The 20,557-nt window shown below is 42.3% G+C and overlaps 1 protein-coding gene across 11 annotated transcripts in view; it reads left to right on the top strand.

Annotated features, from left to right (window-relative positions):
- FBXO34 (F-box protein 34) overlaps positions 1-20,557 on the top strand; it is a 66,975-nt gene that overhangs the window by 7,848 nt on the left and 38,570 nt on the right. For 3 of the 11 annotated variants that reach the window (XM_048852440.2, XM_048852431.2, XM_048852437.2), the window contains exon 2: positions 16,447-16,523. The gene's annotated coding sequence lies outside the window, so the exon portion shown is untranslated. Of the gene's footprint in view, positions 1-6,398; positions 6,417-16,446; positions 16,524-17,373; positions 17,699-17,947; positions 18,067-19,302; positions 19,510-20,557 lie in introns of those variants that run through there. The other 8 variants (XM_048852429.2, XM_048852435.2, XM_048852434.2 and 5 more) reach the window with 6 other exon arrangements.

Genomic DNA, 20,557 nt, shown 5'->3' with positions numbered 1-20,557 from the left:
TGCAAAGTAATGCACATTAGCAGACATCATCCCAACTATGCATATAAAATGATGGGATCTAAATTAGCTGTTACTACTCATGAAAGAGCTCTTGGAGTCATTGTGAATAGTTCTCTGAAAACATCCGCTCAATGCACAAGAGCAGTCAAGCTAACAATGTTAGGAACCATTAAGAAAGGGATAGATAATAAGACAGAAAATATCATCATAGTGCCTTTTTATAAATCCACGGTATGCCCACATCTTGAATACTGCTTGCAGATCTGTTCACCCCATCTCAAAAAAAGATATATTTGAATTGGAAAAGGTACAGAGAAGGGCAACAAGAATGATTAAGGGTATGGAACAGCTTCCGTATGAGGAGAGATTAAAAAGACTGGGACTTTTCATCTTGGAAAAGAGACAGCTAAGGGTGGAGATGATACCAGTCTATAAAATCTTGACTGGTGTGGAGAAAGTGAATAAGGAAATGTTATGTGAAAGAGTAAATAACACAAGAATTAGGGGTCACCCGATGAAATTAATAGGCAGCAGGTTTAAAACAAACAAAAGGAAGTACTTCACACAACACACAATCAACCTGTGGAACTCCTTGCCAGGGATGGTGTGAAGGCCAAAGCTCTAACAGGGTTAAAAAAAAACAAAATAAGATCAGTTATTGGAGGATAGGTCCATCAATGGCTATTAGCCAGGATGGGCAGAGATGCAACACCATGCTCTGAGTGTCCCTAGCCTCCGTTTGCCAGAATGGGAGAGTGGACAACAGGGGATGGATCACTAGATGACTGCCTGTCTTGTTCATTCCCTGTGAAGCATCTGGCATTGGCCACTGTCGGAGGAGAGGATGCTGGGCTAGATTGACCATTGGCCTGACCCAGTATAGCTGTTCTTATGTTCTTAGACTCTGAAGATTCTTAAAAACTGAATGTGCACTGAATCTACAGTACACAACAGAGACCTCTCTGTAAACCAGTTTTGGAAGAGTAATGGAGACTTTTAGCTTCAGGGTTTTAGCTATCTGGATTTCTCTTCAGATGTATTGTTTATATACTCTGTCCTAATCAGCAGTGTGAGAGGATGAGTTTCTAATCAGGGCATCCATATTTCTTTGAAGAAGCCTGTTTGACAAAGTTAACATTTTATTTAATACTCATTCATGACAGCACTTGTTCCAGTTAACCTGTCCATAGATAAATAGAGTAGGCGGATATCTCGGGTACATCTGAAAATCTTCCTTTTCACCTTTCTAAACATCTCTTACAGATTACATTTGGCTCGCCCATATTAGCATGTTCAAGTTATTGTATACGATACTCTGGAAAACTGACATTCAGGGTCTGATTACAGTGTATGAAATTAACAAATTTGCATATTTTTGGCAAGCCTAAGCAATAGGCATGTAATTGAGGATTTTGTTACCTTCAAACATTCCTAGCAGCTCTGAACTATTTTTAGCTTGTCTTGTGATTTGTGCTTAGAATTTTACTAGCTTTTAATTAGGGAAGTGCTCTAAGATGCCTTTTTTCTCTCAGCAACTATTACTGTACAGTGAAGACCAATATAAATACAAAGTCTCTCTCTAGAAGTAAGTGTCCAATAGTTAAAATACAAAAATGAATAATTCCAAACATAATATACAATTTAAAGTGTGTGGTGTGAAGTTAGGTCTTTTTAGAGGTGAACTGCAAAATGTTTTAAAAAAACAGAGTTGTGCTCTTTTTGAAGTACTGTATGAAGAAGGCCTGAAATATTTTTATAAAAAGTGGTTTTGATTTGCTGCTCATCTATTTAACCTTGGGAATATGGAGCGTGTCAAGTGTGGTTTTACTGGTTTTCCTTGGTTTTACTGGAGGACCTCTAGGGCATCTCTGATCATGTGTATTGTGAGCTTTTGCAGTAGAAAGTGTTAAGTTTATTGGATCCCTATTAAAGATATCCTTTCTCCAAAACATTCAATTAGGGCTTGTCTACACAGAGACACTCAGGAAAGTTAAGGTGAATTAAATTTTAAGTTATGCACATTGACTTCACACCTTTAGCCTTAACTTTTCTGAAGATATGTCTACACTAGAAACACTATGGCTGCAGAACTGTAGTGTAAATGCTTATTACGGTGATGAAAGAGGTTCTTCCCGCTGTAGTAAATCCACCTCTCTGCGGGCTTGTCTCCACTTATTGTGGATCGGCACTGTGACGATCGATCCACCGAGGGTCAATTTAGCGGGTCTAGTGAAGAAGACCCACTAAATCAACTGCTGATCGCTCTCCTGTCGACTCCGGTACTTCACCGGAATGAGAAGCATAAGGTAAATTTCTGCCGTTGACCCAGCGTGGTGTGGTCACTGCAAGAAGTCGACCTAAGGGATGTCAACTCCAGCTATGTTGTTCGCATAGCTGGAGTTGCCGAACTTAGATCTAATTAACCCCGTAGTGTAGACCTGCCATAAGAGACGATAGCTAGGTTGATTGAAGAATTCTTCCATTGGACCTAGTGGTGTCTACTCTGGGGTTTAGTTTGGCTTAACTAAATCTCTCCGAGGAGTGAATTTTCACACCCTGAGCAACTTAGCTAGCTCGACCTAACTTTATAGCGTATACCAGCCCTTAGTGTCTTCTGTAGACATAGCAACGATGACCAAGGCCAACATTTACTCAACTTCACGGTTTTTTTTGTTTTTCAAGAAGCCTGCTGAAAATTCCTTCCCATTTCAATTGCTCAGCTTTTGGTTTTGTGATGTGCTTATCTCACTTATTCTCTGGTGCTTATGGATTCTTCCAGGCTGGACAGAGCCGTGATGCAGGAAAAAATGCAGAAAAAAGCTGGTTTTTCAGTGTGGGAAGGGATGAAAAACAACTACTTTATTGGTAATGCTTTTATATTAACTAGTCTTCTCTTTGACACCAGGGTCTCAAAATAATTAAAATATAAAGTATATTTTTTCTGTGTTATGTTTTTAGCCTTGCTCTTTTCTTAGTAACCTGGGAGCAAGCTTTCTTCCTTACTCTTAATCACCAGGTCAAGAATTTTGTTCAAGTAACTTCTGCTTTACAAAATTTCAGTGGTTTTTTTTTCTTTTTCTTTTTTGTTTTCCTCTTGATATTTTTATCTTAACCACTTAAAATTTCTGCCATGGGATGAAGTTAGTTGTGCTGCTCGACTATTTCATTTCACTGTTAGCTTGGGAGAATGCCAAATGTGAAATCTTGTTCATAGTGATTTCTTTATTGTTTGATATTTTTTCCCTATGTCTGCATGTTAACATATTTCAAAAGAAAATAGCAGTTCATTTTTAAATTTAGATTTTACATTTCCCTGCTGCTTATCTGTTGAGGATGGGAGTTTGCTCAGCAAATTAGCGTTTGGGAGTCCTTTTTGGTTGTCTGCCGCTTCCAGAATTTAGGTAGCACTGGAAATCAGGAGCACCACCTTCCATCTGCATCTATCTAGGCATAGTGAGTGCTTTTGTTGGATCTAGACCTCACCACTGTAACCCATGTCTCTTTGTGCCTCTGGAAGTGGAGGGTGTAACACTTCCAATTCAATGGGTGCGCACACTGTCTGTCACCTCTTCCTTGCCTTGCCAAGGAGGCAGGGCTGTCCTTACGATTTATGGTGCCCTATGCACTATTATTAATCTGGTGCACCATGCCTAATGGCAACCCGGGCTTGCATGTGTATTTTAGATGAGGGTGGTCTTTAGAAGGATTTATTTAAAAAACGATATGTCTGAAGATCCAGGCATTTAAGGCTAAGATGAATACTCGGATTGTGTATCTAAAAATCTATGCAAGGATTTTTTAAAGATGTGATTTTATAATCTTCAGCAACACAGTAATGAAATATTTTAAAGCAAATGTTAAACTAAGGTTCTGTGGACTAACATGTTCTGAGTAAATATTACAGTAATGCACAACTGTTTTTTGTCAGTAAATTCAGAAACTGACAGTATATACCTGAGGGTTGGCAAATGCCTGTTAAATGGCTTCATTACCACTTGAAGAAAAGGAGTACTTGTGGCACCTTAGAGACTAACAAATTTATTTGAGTATAAACTTTCGTGAGCTACAGCTCCGATGAAGTGAGCTGTAGCTCACGAAAGCTTATGCTCAAATAAATTTGTTAGTCTCTAAGGTGCCACAAGTATTCCTTTTCTTTTTGCAGATACAGACTAACAGGACCGCTACTCTGAAACCTGTCATTACCACTTGAATGGTTCTTTAACAGTTTCAGTGTTGTGCTAATAAGTCTGGCAGGCTGGAAGGCTTTTTCACTTTTAAGTACTAGATCCCCTCTCACCAGGCTGCTGCAGCCAGTTGTGGTGGGAGTGTGGAAGAAAGGGATTGGAAGAGGAGGGAGGGTGGACACTAAGACCCAGGGGTGCCCCAAATTTTTGGGTGCCCTATGCAGCCGCATATGCCTAAGAATGGCCCTGCAAGAAGGCACCGACCACCCACAGCAGCACCCTTTTACCCCAGTACTGCAACCCTAATGCTGGCTTGGTGTAGATGGGTGGCCAGGGTTGGGGGGCGGAGGGCTCCCCACTCTGGGCATTGCAACTTGGTGCAGGGGGTCGCCAGTGCCATTTAGGTTTGGAAGTTCTGAAGTTTATTAGTAGATAACTTCATTTCTAGTATACAGGGTAGGCAACAGTCAAGCTAACCTTATAGTTAAAGTCCTGATAAATTGGAGATTACCGTTCTGTCATTCTGTCTCTGTCTCTGTCTCTGCTGTCATGGACTCTGCCTTTATTCCAGCATCCCAGTGGCTGAGGACATAACTATCAGTGAGACTATTCCAGTCCCCTCCTCTAAGGGTCTGCCATTTCTACTCTCGCTTCCTTTGAAGTCTAGGTATGAACACTTTTACCTGGTGACTGCTAATCCTGCAGAGATGATATGATGGACTTTGAAGCTGACACCCTCTCTAGTTTATGTCCCTATTTTATTTAGTGCTGAGGACTCTGCTTTCGTGAGAAAGAGTTTTTCATTTGCCCTTATTTAAGGTACATCACAAAGTAACTCTGGAACTTTGTACTTACCACCTGATTGTAATGACGTGTAGCTTGACATGTATCTACTGTAATGTTAAGTCTATTTTTGTAATGAAGAATAATGTGGGAGGGGATTGGGGTGTTGGAGAGGACCTAGGACTATGGGGTTGCTGCCCTCCCCTCAGGGTTTCGGGGTCAGGGTGTGGATGGGGCATCAGAGAGGGCCACTGAGTATTTAACTAAGATTATTTATTTCATATATTTCTACCAAGTATTTCACTGTAGTTAAAGCATCTGTGAAATCTTTACTATGTAGTCAGGTAGAGACATAATACAATAAGAATCAGGTTTCAGAGGAACAGCCGTGTTAGTCTGTATTCGCAAAAAGAAAAGGAGTACTTGTGGCACCTTAGAGACTAACCAATTTATTTGAGCATGAGCTTTCGTGAGCTGAGCTGTAGCTCACGAAAGCTCATGCTCAAATAAATTGGTTAGTCTCTAAGGTGCCACAAGTACTCCTTTTCTTTTTACAATAAGAATCATAATTCAGTAGTCTTATGCCGAACTAACTTGCTGCTGTGTTGCTACAACTGTATTTGTGCACTGTACAAGAGACTGACTATGCTAAACTTTGTAGGGTGCATGTATACAATTGTAGCAAGAGACTGATTGTGCCAGACTTTGTACAGTGCATGTGTACAGTTGTAGCAACGCGGGCAAGCTATTTCAGTGTAAGAAGACTTAATTATGATTATTACAACGGTTAGAAACCAAGGCTAGCAGGGCAGGGGCCATCTTTTAATACTGGGTTTGTATGGTGCCTAGCACAGTTGGTTCCTGGTCCATGACTGGGACTTGTAGGGTCTATGGCAATACTACTGCTAATAAACTGAGGTTCTCAAGATAGCATTACACAGAGACAAACAGGGTTGGTGTAGGACTTTCTCCATGGAAGGTCTTCAGCTTTGGAAGTGGCTTCCTTACCTGCTCTGAGGTAGCCAGAGTTTGATTTTTAGGGTGCAGTGCAAGGTTCATCTTTCAGGCATTTGCATTAGGGAATGAGGTAAAGAGAGTGGATAAGTGATTTTTATTTTTTAAGGGAGGAATGTTTTTCCTTTATTTGCTTTTAGGTAGATGTATATACATCTGGAGGTACACAGACAGATACATTTTTATGAACCTTAAATTTAAGTAAACCTGGTCTTTCCCTTGAAATCTCAGAAGTTTGAGGATTATGGGTGGCAACTGCCAATTTTTTAAGATTGTATTTAGAAAGACCTTGTTTTTGTTTTGCAAAGAATGCTCAAGAATTTTGCCTGGTGTCCCCTTGTCTGTTTCAGAGGAGGCTATAGCAACTTGCCTTGATGACTCACAGCCTTGGCAAAGGACAATGCAAACATGGTCTTTGGTGCAGGGAACGCTCAGGTGCGGTATGGGTTCCAGGAGGACAAAAAATTAGCAGATCAAATGAGCCAGAGGTTAGAGTGGTTCAGGGTGTGGTATGTTCTCCAGCTCTGTCCGCTTATGATGCCAAAATGAGATTGTGCAATAATGTGATTCTCTTTTCTGTTGCATGTGTTGATTACTAGTGCAATAGTTAAGAATAATCCAGTATACATGTCAACAAAGCACTCCTTTAAAAAGGAGAGCAGTTCATCCTTTTCAGCAATTGTTTTGGACTCGGGTAACACTTTACATCATCGGATGCATGCGTCCGGTGAAGTGAGCTGTAGCTCATGAAAGCTTATGCTCAAATAAATTTTAGTCTCTAAGGTGCCACAAGTACTCCTTTTCTTTTTGCGAATACAGACTAACATGGCTGCTACTCTGAAACTTTACATCAGGTGCTCTGTTGGAAGGACTGCTGGGAAAGGGGGACATACTTGCACATGTGGTGGAATTAGATGGTTTGGGGAAGAAATTATTAAAGAGATTCACTTTATTAGAAAATTCAGCCTTCCTAGATATCCTCTCATCTGCTTACTCAGTGCACCAGAAAAGGATCTACGTTTTTCTTTATTGTTAGCAGCAAGTCTTTGTATTGCACGTTATTGGAAAAATATGACTTCTCCAATGGAATTGTGATATAGTAAAATATGGACTGTCCTTGTAATGGAAAATGCTTTACATCAAGTATGAACACAAGAGAAGCACCAAAACGAGGATAGGTATTCAGAAATGTGGTCACCCTTTCTAGTGTACTCGGAGGAGTGTTCCCCACCCAGCAAGCGGGAATTTTTAGTCAGGTTCTTTGAATATTAACATGAGCCTGAATAAATAAGTAGTAATGTATGATATAATATTAATATTTTATTGCAACTTTGCCTTAATAAAAAGCTTCAGAAGTACAAATGTTGCTGATTACATCAATAAAGGTCCTAAGATTTTAAAAATATATGTAGCGCATACCAGAATGAACTAGTCTTCATTACAGATGATTCTCATCAATCTTCCAGGATAGGGAATTGGGGATAGGGACATATTAGATTTAAAAAACCAAAAAAACCCAACAAAACTTTAAAGAGTAGGATGATAAATCTGAGTGGGCTTTTAGCATGCTTATTATTGATATTCCCGATGAGAATTGCACTTGGAGGGAGCGATCTGATTCTGGGTATGCCAGGCTTCTGGTCCTTTATGCCCAGCACTCAACTATCTATGTAATCCACATGGGCCATTTTACAACATATGCAGTGTTTCTTTTTGGGATGAAGTGCATTTCAGTTCTTTGTGCGTATGGGCCAAAACTCAGGTGCCCAAAGTTAGGCTGAATGCCAGTGTGCTGGACACTTTGGCCAACGCTGGGAATTGAACTGGGGACCTCCATATCTGTAAGCACAAGTTTCTACAGCTGAAACTAAAGGACCAGGTTCTGTAGTGTGAGGCTGTAACACTTCATCCTGTGTGGACTGGGCACAGGGGAGATGTAATGTGCACTTAGCAGTGATTTAGACCAGTAACTGCCCATGGAAGTTAATAGGAATAGTGCATTTTTGAAAATCAGGCCTCTTTTATTTAAATACCTAAAGTTAGGCACTCAAGTCTGAAATTGTTGGCCTTGTTGTGTGCCAGGGCTGATTCTGAGAACAGGAAGTGATCAGGTCAAATAAACCAGCAATCTTCCTCTGTCTTGGCAGTTAGACCAAAGCAGGTGTTCTGAAAATCAGTTTTCCAGACCAGACTTCTTTGCATCTTGTAAGCAACACCCTCAAATTTCTTCAAAGTAAATTTGGCGTGGGCAGGAAGAACCAAAGAACAAGATGAGATATTGTGTACTTTAAAAAAAAAAAAGGGCTTATTTATCTTCCAACTCCAGTGACTTCCATTACTAAATAGATTAGCACTGTAATGACATGACAATGGATTCTGATAGCCCTCCAGCAGCTGAGGTGTGGCTTGTGACACTTCATCTGAACAAAACTTGAACACACTTTCCCCCCAGTGATAAACTGTAATCTCATCCTATGAATGTCAGCTAAAGAACAAAGCTGCTTGCAGCTGTCATGACTCATATCTGGGCTGCACGCTAAAAAATGGAGATGTACCTCCAACATATGTGGAAAAGCTTTAAAACACTGTACCAATTTATCTGGAAACTCTCTTTGAAAGTTCTCTAAAGCTAGTGCCGCTCTTTGGCATTGAGTAGACTGAAGAAATTGTACCATGTTAAGAATGTCTTGGCCTGGGCATGCTTGTTAAACACTCTGAATCCATGGTTGCAAGTGTTCCAAATGGCTTGCACCTAAGCCAATACAGTTTGGGTTAGATTTGATTTCTGCAAGGCTAAATACCAGTTCAGTGTCCATGCGGGAGGCATTAAAATGGTTGAGTAAATCATTTCAAATAGGACTTACTGCTGTGAACTGTGGGATGGGTACCCAGAAGGGATTGCAATTGAAACAGCTTAGAATGTCACTAGTTTAGAAGCAGGGTGAAACCTCCAGTGGTTCAAATTCACATGACTGGTATGGTTGCATTGAATGTTTTGTGTTTAAACTGGTTCTACCCTATTACTTCAATTCTGTGGTGTAGACATGGCCCTGGACACAAGAGGTGAGGTCAAAAAGGAATTACTGGGTAAAGTTTTAGAGGAGGCTTTTGTCTCTTTTGAAATGGAATAAAAGTGCATTTGTGCAGGGGCTCACTTCACAGACTTACATCACTCTGTGAACTTCTGATAAAATACTTCTCTGGAACTGGTAATTATTGCCCAATGGGCCAGTTCTTGTTACCTCAAAGAAACACTAAAAAAAAAGTCTGGTTCCTGCATACTCCCATAAAAGGCACTAATTCCCCAAACATGTCAGGAGACCGTTTTCTGCTGTGATATGACTGTTGAATTTCTCAGACACCATCCTAGACAAGAGGTCCGCTTGACTTTTTACATAATAAATCATGAAAGCATTGCACAAGTGTTTGTCTCACACTGACTGGCTTTGACTTGAATGGGAATCTTGTGGTCAGGACTTTCAGATCACATTGGAAAACTTAGCGTATATTCCATGTGTTCTTCCAATTCGGTCCCCAGCATAACTTAGAGCAGCCTCAGAGCTCTATTCCATCAGCTTATAACTACCTTTTTCACTTCATAAACTGCCTGTCAGAGCCTCTTGGCAAGAGGAGCCTGCCTCAGACTCAGTGGAGGGTGCTGTTGGCTCTGATCTCCATTAGCTGGAGGTGTGGGGTATGAGGATGCGCTAAGATCAGGTAGTAGAAGCACAATAATATGCTGCCATCAGGCATCTTTATTTTAAAGTTTGAGTTTACTCTCGAAGTGAAAGAAAATGAGGGATGTGTCTGACGCAAATGGCTATGCTGGCAACATTTGTTACGGTGATTTAGTGTCATTGCAGATCTTCAGACTATGTCTACGCTGGCACTTTCGTTGGTCAGGGGTGTGAAAAAACCACAACCCTGAATGACATAAGTTTCACCAACAAAAGCAATGGTGTGGACAGCGCTGTGTTGGCGGGAGATGCTCTCCAGCCATACTACCACCATTTGTTGGAGTGGTTTAATTATGCTGACGGGAGAGGTGTCTCCTTACAATGGTGCAGCTGCAGCGGTTCAGCTGTGCCGCTGTAAGGTCTGTAGTGTAGACATAGCCACAGTCTCACTGTGCTGGCACTAGAATTCTGTGTAGGTTCAACTACAGCGTCAAACTTCTTCAGTAATTGCAGGTGATACAATACCAGGTTTCAGAGTGCTAGCCGTGTTAGTCTGTATCAGCAAAACCAATGTGGAGTCCATGTGGCACCTTAGAGACTAACAGATTTATTTGGGCCTAAGCTTTCGTGGGCTAAAACCCACTTCATCAGATGCATAGAGTGAAAAATACAGTAAGCAGAATATATATGATAGCACATGAAAAGATGGGAGTTGCCTTACCAAGAGGGGGGGTCAATACTAACGAGCCAATTCAATCAAGGTAGAATTGGCCTATTCTCAACAGTTGGCAAGAAGAGGTGAATACCGAGGGAGGGAAAATTACTTCTGTAGTGTTAACAAAGCCAATGCAATCAAGGTGGCCCATTTCCAACAGTTAATAGAAGGTGAGAGTATCAGCAGAGGGAAAATTACTTTTTGTAGTGACCTATCCACTCCCAGTCTTTATTTAGGCCTAATTTGATGGTGTCCAGTTTGCAAATTAATTCCAAAGTTCTGCAGTTTCTCGTTGGAGTATGGGAATTTCAAAACCAAAATGCTCCACCAAGTTAGGACTAGCATTTGTATGATGGCTTTCATCTAGAAGGATCTGAAGGCATTTTACAAACTGACTTAAAGACACAGCGTGTTGGGGCTAATGCACACAGTTGCAAAAATTGCCTTGGGATCTTTAAAAACCATGTTATTGGGGCCTATGCTTAGTCTCATTATGCAGCCGAGTTAATTGAGAGCCTTTCTCTTATGAACTGTGGAGCGTCTTTTGCACTGAAAAAACCCTACCCCCGAAAATCAGTATGCAAGTGAACACAAACTTTGTGGTCATGTTTAGGTACTGATTTTCAAAGAGGTTAGGATGTCTTTAGTGCAGTGGACTAGGAAGGAGCCTTGAGCAGTGAAAGTGCAATTCTCCAAATGCTGTAGTCTAGAGGGTCAGCTTGGTATCTTGCAGGGTGAGAAATGTTATACGGCTCTTGTCTGGTAGTGATGGCCTTTCCTCTACATGGTGCCAAAGATGCCATAAAACCTGGTTCTGTTCCATCAGCCAGGTAACAGGTGGTTGAGGAATGATTATATAGATTCATAGATTCATAGATATTTAGGCCAGAAGGGACCATTATGATCATCTAGTCTGACCTCCTGCACAATGCAGGCCACAGAATTTCACCCACCACTCCTAAAAAGACCTCACATCTATATCTGTGCTATTGAAGTCCCCAAATTGTAGTTTGAAGACCTCAAGGAGCAGAGAATCCTCCAGCAAGTGACCCGTGCCCCATGCTACAGAGGAAGGCGAAAAACCTCCAGGGCCTTCCAATCTGCCCTGGAGGAAAATTCCTTCCCGACCCCAAATATGGCGATCAGCTAAACCCTGAGCATATGGGCAAGATTCATCAGCCAGATACTACAGAAATACTATATCACCTTTCCTTGGTCATATTAGATACTTGCAGGGGCTAACCCATTTTTACCAAGTAGTGTGTGTGTTCCCATCATGGTATTTGTATCTACTATTTTGAATTTGTCCTTTTATGCCCACGTAAGCTGATAGGTGATCTGCTGGCCAGGGATAGTGAAATCACGCTTCAACCAGTGGCACAGCTCCATTTCTTTTCTTGGGGCTTCGGACCAAAACTGCACAACCTGAAACAGTTTCACCACTCTTCAGGGTCTTTTCTGGCTTTTGTCTCCAGGGCTTCACATCTCCCCCGCCAGTTCTTATTCCCTGCATAGAATGCCCTTTGGATCTTCTTTGCCTGCCCCTCTGTGTAAGAGGCAGCAAGCCCTATATGAGACTTTCTGCAGAGCATATGCTAGGAGCAAATACGGGACCTGCAACTGCAGCTTCCAGTGTAAAAGGCCAAGGGCCATAATGGATGCATTACGACAAGCTCATGTGCCCCAAGGTCCAGTGCCCTGTTTCAGTCCTTGCCTTCAGTGTGTCTTCCACAAAGCATCCTGTCCCTCTTATTCTCAGGGGGCAAAACTTACAATGCTGACCTGGAGGGCCAAGAACCCAAGACACACATTTCAGGTGTAGTGCCATGTAGACATGAAATGACTTTCTCCTTGTGGGGCCTGGATGCAATTCTCTATGTATCTTATCGTGCGTGGGGTATGTTTAAAAAAAAAATCACTTTTCCTTCTCTCTCCCCATCCTCTTCCCCCGCTCCCCCAACCATCTCAATTATTAGTTATAAACAAGGCCCTGTGTCCTGTGTAGGGCTCATTCAGCCTGCATTATGCAGGAGAGGCTCCAGTTATGCAGCAGGGCCTTGGATTCATTTTGATATTAAATTCGGTTTACTTAATGCTGCCTCAGAGTTTCAGCTCTCACTGTGCTACAGATTCCTGTACTGAAAACCAGGTGACTGCTGTTGTAACAGCTGTCAGAAGGGCTGGGAAAAGGCTGAAGCCTTGGACAGTTGGTTTTCTTGGCAGCAGGAATGTGTGTTTGGGTTTGGAAATTGGGAGACAATTGAGGCTTTGTGCTGGAGAGGATGCATTTCTTCTTTCTCTCATCCTTCTGGGTATGGGTGGAGGTGATGTTACATTTAGAGGTGGAGAGATTTGACTTTTGTTTTCTTCCCAAGCGCTCCTCGGCAACAATTCGCTGTCCTAATATTTGCCACTACATCCAGTGATGCTAGATAATCACTCAAACTAGGTGTTTCCACTAAAGTGATTGGCAGTGAATTAGTTAATAGTGGCACTTGAACCGTTCAGTTATTCAGAAGCTGGTGTAAACCAGAGCTGAACCAAGCTCAGATTCTTTAGGCTTGAACAGGCTGTGGAATTTATTTATTACCGCACCATAAGTGTGTGTGGCAATAAACTGTGGGTCCCCGCCCTGTGGTTTGTTTTAAATTTGATAACCCAGTGTGGGAGGATGCTGATAAACAAGAAGTGGGTGGAGGGGTTAGCAGAGGGTGAGCTGAGATCGTGAGATGCTGCTTGTTGGTTCCTCTTTTAAAAACTGGGGGTGGGTCCAGGATTATAGCAAAGAAGGTCAGTGTTGGAAGAGGAAGTGTTGAGAGTGAGTCAGGGAGGATTGTGATGCTTCTCTTGTGGCACCTAGAACTGTGAGCAACTGTCACCCCTCTCAGCCTCAGCAAGTGAGAGCTTTGCTGCTGCTAAGCTGGGTGTCAGCTCCCTGCCACACCAGCCTATCTGCCTTGCCAGCAAACTCTTCAGGACTCTGTCAGGCCAAACCTTGACTTGCAGGTGCTAACCAGGAAAGCCCAATTCCCAAGTTCCCCAGAGATGTGTCTTTGCAGTGTCCAGTCCCTCTCACTCAGAAGTTACATTCTCTGCCTCCAAAGAGACTGTGTGCTCATCAGCCTGTTAGGTTAGTTGAGGACTCACTTTCCAGTTTAATACAATAGCTTCTCAGTGCTTTGTAATAAAAGAAGAGTAAGTTTATTAAGGAAGAATAGAGATCTAAGTGCTAAATGGCCAGGATGAAAGGGACAGATATGATACAAGTAAAACGAGACAAAACATGCTTTCTAGTGACTAAAACTTAATTTCAGCAAGTTACAATATTTGTCTGAGCAGGTTTCTCACCTATAATCAGTTTCCAGCTACTGTTGCTTCCCAGGTCAACAGGATCCACTTTTTATGAACTAAAGGCTGCTGCTCCCCTTTGGCCCTTAACTCAAAAGTCTCTGCCCTCGTTCTATTACCTCAAAGTTCACTGTCTCTGTTTCAAGAGCCTGGAAGGCTTCCTCGGGGTGCAGACTCCATCCCCCGATGTGATTGTTAAGAGCTCATCTCCCCTGCTTGCTAGCTCCATGGCTTTGTTCATCTGGTAGCTCAGTGTACTTTTCCTTGGCCTCTGTGATCAAGCTGCTCAGACAGGTAAATACACATTCCTTTTGTCGGGGGCAGGCTGGACTTTATGCACTGCCTGCCAAATGCATTTTAAGAACATATTTCCAGCATGCAATTGTATGTTGCTGTACATACATCACACAATGAATTTCAGGACCAGCATGTTGGCAGTTTGCTTATGATACTTTGCACAACTTTTTTTAGATACAGATTATGACAACGGTGGTTTGTGGGCAATGAATGTGTCAGGCCTGATGTGAGTGATGGTATAGTGTGCCCTCTGCCAGTTGGCACTGAGGGGCTCCCAGGACGTAAGGATGTTCAAGGGCTACGGGCAGTAGGTGATGGGTGTGGCAGAAGGCAGGGGAGCCAAAAAGTGAGCTGAAACTTCTAAAGTGTAAGAGGTAAGCAGGGTTTTGAGGCTGGGTGACCATAGATACTATAAGGCAGGAGCAGCACTGTGCAGGGCCTTTGCTGTGAGGATGAAGAGTCTGATTGTGGTAGAGAGGTGTTTGGAAGCCAGTGCCTGGCCCCAAGAAGGGCACGTGTTTGGTGCAAACAGAGGAACAGGCAAGGAAAAGGATGGGCATCTTTAAAAATGGATGCTCTGCAGTCTACCACGGAGACATTTATCCCGTCCACAGACTGACGGATGGATGCCCCTAGATGCCCACACCTCTTGCACTTTCCCTGGAGGGGCAGCACTTGTTTTGGAAGCAATGATGACACTGTTCCCCAAGTTCATGGCTGACCAATGGAACTTTCCCTGGTGGCAGGGTAGCCACCCTTTCACGGTGGTAACTTGGCACTCTTGAGCCAGGTGTTTGGCAGCCCTCAGTGAACGCATACGTTTGTCCGTGAGCAATTGTAGCAGTCCTTGGTCTTTTAAGGGAGCAAGACGTTGTGTCACTTTCTGGAGCTGCAGCATGGAGAGGTGCAGCCAGAGGGAGGGAAAAGCAGAGGTGGCTTTTAAGCCCCCTTTGCACTTCCAATCAGCCTAGAATCCTAGTGATCAAAACTGTTTGTGGTGTAATTTTAGGGAACTGTCTGTGATGTCCAGAATGGCTTGTAGCAGCGTGTTGATAGCTGTGCCCCACCCCTATGCTGGTACTTGCAAGGGGCATGCACAAGTCCAGCACACCATCTGTGCTGGGGAAACTCTCCTCTGACTGGCTGTGAAGCTCTTACGGAGCAGTGAACGTGGATTGTAGCAGAGGAGAGAATCCCTCCTGTTGTGCCTTTGTGGGTGTCTTTGAAAAGTGTTAAACTTATGACAAAGGTAATATAGCCATTTTCCGTCAGATAGGGTATGGTTCCACCTCTAGCCTAAGGCTAGACAGTTGCTACAATGTCTTGCTGGTGGGTTTAGATCACATTTCAGTAAAGTGACAACTCTTTCCTCTCCTTTGAGCTGACCTTGACTGTCATTCATGTATGGACAATATCAAGCTGGGAAGGGTTGCAAGTGCTTTGGAGGATAGGATTAAAATTCAAAATGATCTGGACAAACTGGAGAAATGGTCTGAAGTAAATAGGATGAAATTCAATAAGGACAAATGCAAAGTACTCCACTTAAGAAAGAACAATCAGTGGTACACATACAAAGTGGGAAATGGCTGCCTAGGAAGGAGTACTGCTGAAAGGGGCCTGAGGGTCATAGTGGACCACAAGCTAAATATGAGTCAACAATGTAACGCTATCGCAAAAGAAGCGATCATTCTGGGATGTATTAGCAGGAGTGTTGTAAGCAGGACACAAGAAGTAATTCTTCCGCTCTATTCCGCGCTGATTAGGCCTCAACTGGAATAGTGTGTCCAATTCTGGGAGCCACATTTCAGGAAAGATGTGGACAAATTGGAGAAAGTCCAGAGAAGAGCAGCAAAAATGATTAAAGGTCTAGAAAACATGACCTATGAGGGAAGATTGGAAAAAATGGGTTTGTTTAGTCTGGAAAAGAAATGACTGAGAGGGGACATAACAACCTTTTATGTACTTGAAAACTGTTACAAGGAGGAGGGAGAAAAATTGTTGTTCTTATAGGACAAGAAGCAATGGACTTAAATTGCAGCAAGGGCAGTTTAGGTTGGATGTTAGGAAAATAGTCCTAACTATCAGAGTGGTTAAGCACTGGAATAAATTACCTAGGGAGGTTGTGGAATCTCCATCCTTGGGGATTTTTAAGAGCAGGTTGGACAAACACCTGTCAGGGATGGTTTAGATAATACTTAGTCCTGCCATGAGTGCAAGGGACTGGACTAGATGACCTCTCGAGGTCCCTTCTGGTCCTATGATTCATATGGTCCCTTCACAGTGGAACCCTCCAGATCTGTTTCCTGGTCAGTGTGTTCTCTGCTGTGCATTTGTTGATGTTTCTGGTGGCTCTTTTTAGTTTAAAGAGCGTGTTCGTTACATATTAATTTTTTGTGGTTCTAACCTCCCTCTTTCTTTTGCTCTTCAGAAATGTCATTCCCGGGAGTGTGCAAGAAACCCTAGAGAACTGTAATGTCTAAGCCTACACGGAGTGACAACGCTAAGGTACTTTTTTAATTGTTGCACAATTTATTATGGGAATTGTTTACTGGTGCACAGATCATTGCTCTCTGATTTCCTCTCCTCAGTGCAAACTCTTGGCATCCAACTCAAGGCCTCTTGTGATTTTTGGAGGGCCTGCCATGTGGAGCATCACCTTTTCCATAACAATGACCTTATCTCATGACCGCCTGGAACTCTGAGGCCAAAAAAAGTGTCATTCCACAATAACAGCCCAGCAGGAGCCATCCCTTGTAGATAAATTACAGCTGCAGGATAGGTCTGGGTTTCTGTGGGAACACGAGTGACCCATGTAGTGTCATCTACCCAAAGATATATCTGCTGTTCCAAGCTGTCACTCATCACTCTGGCTGCCCTAGCAGACACGTTCTCCCTTCTGTTTGTATGGGCACACTGCGTCCCCTATAGTTGTCTTAGTAAGACCACATTTTGGGCCGGTACTTGCTGTCAGCCTTGATGGTGTTCCCAGGTCAGGGTTTTTTGCCTTCCTCTGCAGCGTGGGGTACGGGTCACTTGCTGGAGGATTCTCTGCACCGTGAAGTCTTTAAACCATGATTTGAGGACTTCAGTAGCTCAGACATAAGTTAGGGGTTTGTTATAGGCGTTGGTGGGTGAGATTCCGTGGCCTGCGTTGTGCAGCAGGTCAGGCTAGGCGATCATAATGGTCCCTTCTGACCTTAAAGTCTATGATTCTATGAACTCCTGGACATCTGTGTAACAGAAGGCTTTTAAAAGATACTTTTCAGAATGCAGCTATCTCTTGGGGCTAACATATTGCTAAAATTTAAATGAAAGGCCTTTAATAATTGTTCCTGCCACACTTGTTAACTTTCAGATGCTAGCTTTCTCTGCTGCTTGATCCTGCAGTGATGCCATAATGCTGAATTTTGGACAGCCCTCATCATTACCATGGCAACAGACTGATGTCACAGACTCAAGGACATGACTTCAATGCATGATCATGCAGAGGCAGAACCTGATTTGTGAAGGAGAAAGCTGACTAACAGACACCTGAAAAGCAAGCAAGGGGAAGGAAGGTGTTTCAGTTTGAAAATCCCCCTTTTTAAAAGGCAAATATGAATCTGGTCACATCTTAGAGACGGGAATGTTCTGCATGGATGGATGGACGTTCTTAGAATCGATATGCTGACATTTCACAGGTATCCTGTATCTTTTAATCTGAGTGTTCCTTCTCGGCTGAGAAACTTACCTTTCAGTTTAAGACCTTTTAGTGCACCATTTTAAGACTCTTTGTATCTCGTGAACATAGTGAGAAAAATTCTGCTTAGTTAATATATTCAAATAATTAAATTTGTTTCCTGAAGCTTTTATTTCACCCGTAACGTTTGAAAGTGAAAGGGAACGCTGCATCTGCATTATGGTCACATTTTCCTATATCCTATTCGCAGATTCCAAGATTGTTTAATGTGGTCTCCACCCATTTCATTTGGCTGCAACCTTTGCTCCCATGAAAGCAAGGCTGATTGTTCTGAATTGCTGTGTATATGTGCTTTGGCACGGCATAAAGGTACCTACAATAGCACATCCATTGTCTAAAAAAAAAAAAGAAGCTTGCACTAATAACTACAAATAAAAGGGTGCAGTGCTGGGGCAAGACAGATAATGGTGTTTTTCCCACCCATTATGTACAGCAAACTCGTAATGCTCTTGTCTTTTGTGTGAGCTCTTAATAACAGTGATCTAGGGTTTAGTTTCATTAATAGAGTAATGGTGGACTAAAGTGTTTGCATAGTTCATTGCTGTGCTTCTAAGTCAGTGGCTCTTAACCTTTCCAGATGACTGTACCCCTTTCAGGAGTCTGATTTCTCTTGCATACCCCCAAGTTTTACCTCACTTAAAAACTACTTGCTTACAAAATCAGCCATAAAAATACAAAAGGGTCCCACACACTAGTACAGCAAAATGGCATACTTTCTCATTTTTACCATATAATTATAAAGTAAATCAATTGGAATATAAATATTGTACTTACATTTCAGTGCATAGTATATAGAACAGGAGAAACAAGTCATTGTATAAAATTTTAGTTTGTGCTGATGTTGCTAGTGCTTTTTATGTAGCTTGTTCTAAATTAGACAAATATCTAGATGGGTTGATGTACCTGCTGGAAGAACTCTGCATACCCCCAGGGATATGTATACCCCTGGCCGAGAACCACTGCTCTAAGTCACTATCTCCTGAATGTGAACTGTTCGGCTCCTCACATCTGAGGATGGGAGACCTAAAAGCTCTTGATTGCACAATGAAGTATTGTGCTTTTACTTGCATGCCTTGGACAGGTTTTTACCAAATGGACTTGCTGATTTAAGTAAAGCATTTGCACTTGCAGTTAGCAGTCTGCGCATCTCCCTGAAAAAACAAGAGTGCTTTCGTGTGTGGCTAATATAGTTTTGAGTAGTGTCATTCCATTCTGAGCGGCTGAATGGATGGCCCAGTGTGTCACACTGCTACAGGATCTGATACAGGTGACTGAGAGTTGTTCATATTGAAGAGCTCCATAAAATGACTGGGACACACTTTAAGCACTTGTGCAGCCCACCAGTGTTCCCTAGTGCTGAAGTCCTTTTGCAGGAACTCTGTGAATAGTTTCTGCTTAATATAGTTACATTAGAACTACTGTAGGCAACCTTTGGAAAGTACCAGTTGTTTTTAAATGTTTCATTGTACAGTATTTGACAGGGCAAAAAAATTTCAAGCTGATCACTTTGAGTTTAGAAAAATGAGCAGAGACTTCTTATTGCAGCACAATCTCCTCCAAGAGCAGGAAGTCATAGAATAGTAATAAGCAAGGAGAATTATCGGCTCAATCGGGAGGCTTGGACTGAGGACCTCATCTCCAGCTTCAGGGGACAGGAAGTACCACGAGACCTGGGGCTTCACATTGCTCTGCAATGACCAATCCAAGAGTAACATTCGTGGGCTATGAAGAGTCCTGTCAGCCTTCATCCAGGTGAGAAGGTCATTGTGATATGACCCTTTAAGGGGGAAAGTTTGAGGAACCCAGAAAAGTGTTTGGGGAGGTGGGGAAACTCAATATGTACAGAAGTCCAATCTTGCAGTGGAGCCTGTTGAAGGAGCTGTATGCACCAGACAAATGTAGCGACACCCAGCTTTTAAGTGAAGGGACCTTGGAAAGCTGCTATCTGGTCCCTTGAGTGTTTGGAGGAGTGAGTAGTTGGTTTGGCCTGTGGATATTTTTCTAATGGAAGGTGTATTATGTGATGACTTTGTACTTTGGCAAAAATGCATGTTCTGTAAGTGCTTAAGAAATGTCTCTTGGATTGTTTGTATGAAGAACCATGTAAAATAGGTTGGAAATATTTATTTGTCTCTTGTTTTTGAGGTCTGTGTAAAATTATACAATTAATGCAAAGAGCAGGGGATGCCTCTTCCTAAAAAGGAGAGACCTGACAGTGGGAAAAGAAAAGGGGTGAAAAAGGCAGAAGTGAAGAGGGATGGTTCACTGGGTGTTCATCCAATAAAGACCTCATCAGGTGGGAGTGAGACAGATTTACAATGTGTAACAATAGATTACTGATCTACATCTCCAGGAATAAAAGCCCCAGATTTTCAAATTGTTGAAACTCGTGTTTTAAAAAAAAGACTTGTGTGTAGTTGTTCTTAGCAATCTAGTAATCCTTAATGAACATATGAAGTAAACTTTGGGGAATTCTTCTCCTGTCTCTGTGCTATACAGTATTTTCTTTGGTATCTGGTAGCTGCACCTGAAATTATTAAAACTGAAAGCTTTCTGTAAAGCCAGTTCACTTTTGCCATTTGTTTACTTTTTTCATCCTGTCACTTGGAGCAGTCGATTTCACTTCTTTGATCTCATACTGTGGCTGAATGCTGCAATGGTAGGGTGGTGTAGACTTCTGGTGAATAATAATGCTCTAAAAGTAAAGTGTATGCAAAGAAATTTTGAAAATACATTTTTTCACTTGACCAAAAGTTGTTTTTTACATACCCTAAATTTTGAGCCTACTCTGACCCAACAG

Source organism: Caretta caretta, chromosome 6 (assembly GCF_965140235.1).
Source record: "Caretta caretta isolate rCarCar2 chromosome 6, rCarCar1.hap1, whole genome shotgun sequence".
Classification (NCBI taxonomy): Eukaryota; Metazoa; Chordata; order Testudines; family Cheloniidae; genus Caretta; species Caretta caretta.
This window is presented reverse-complemented; position numbering and strand designations above follow the sequence as displayed.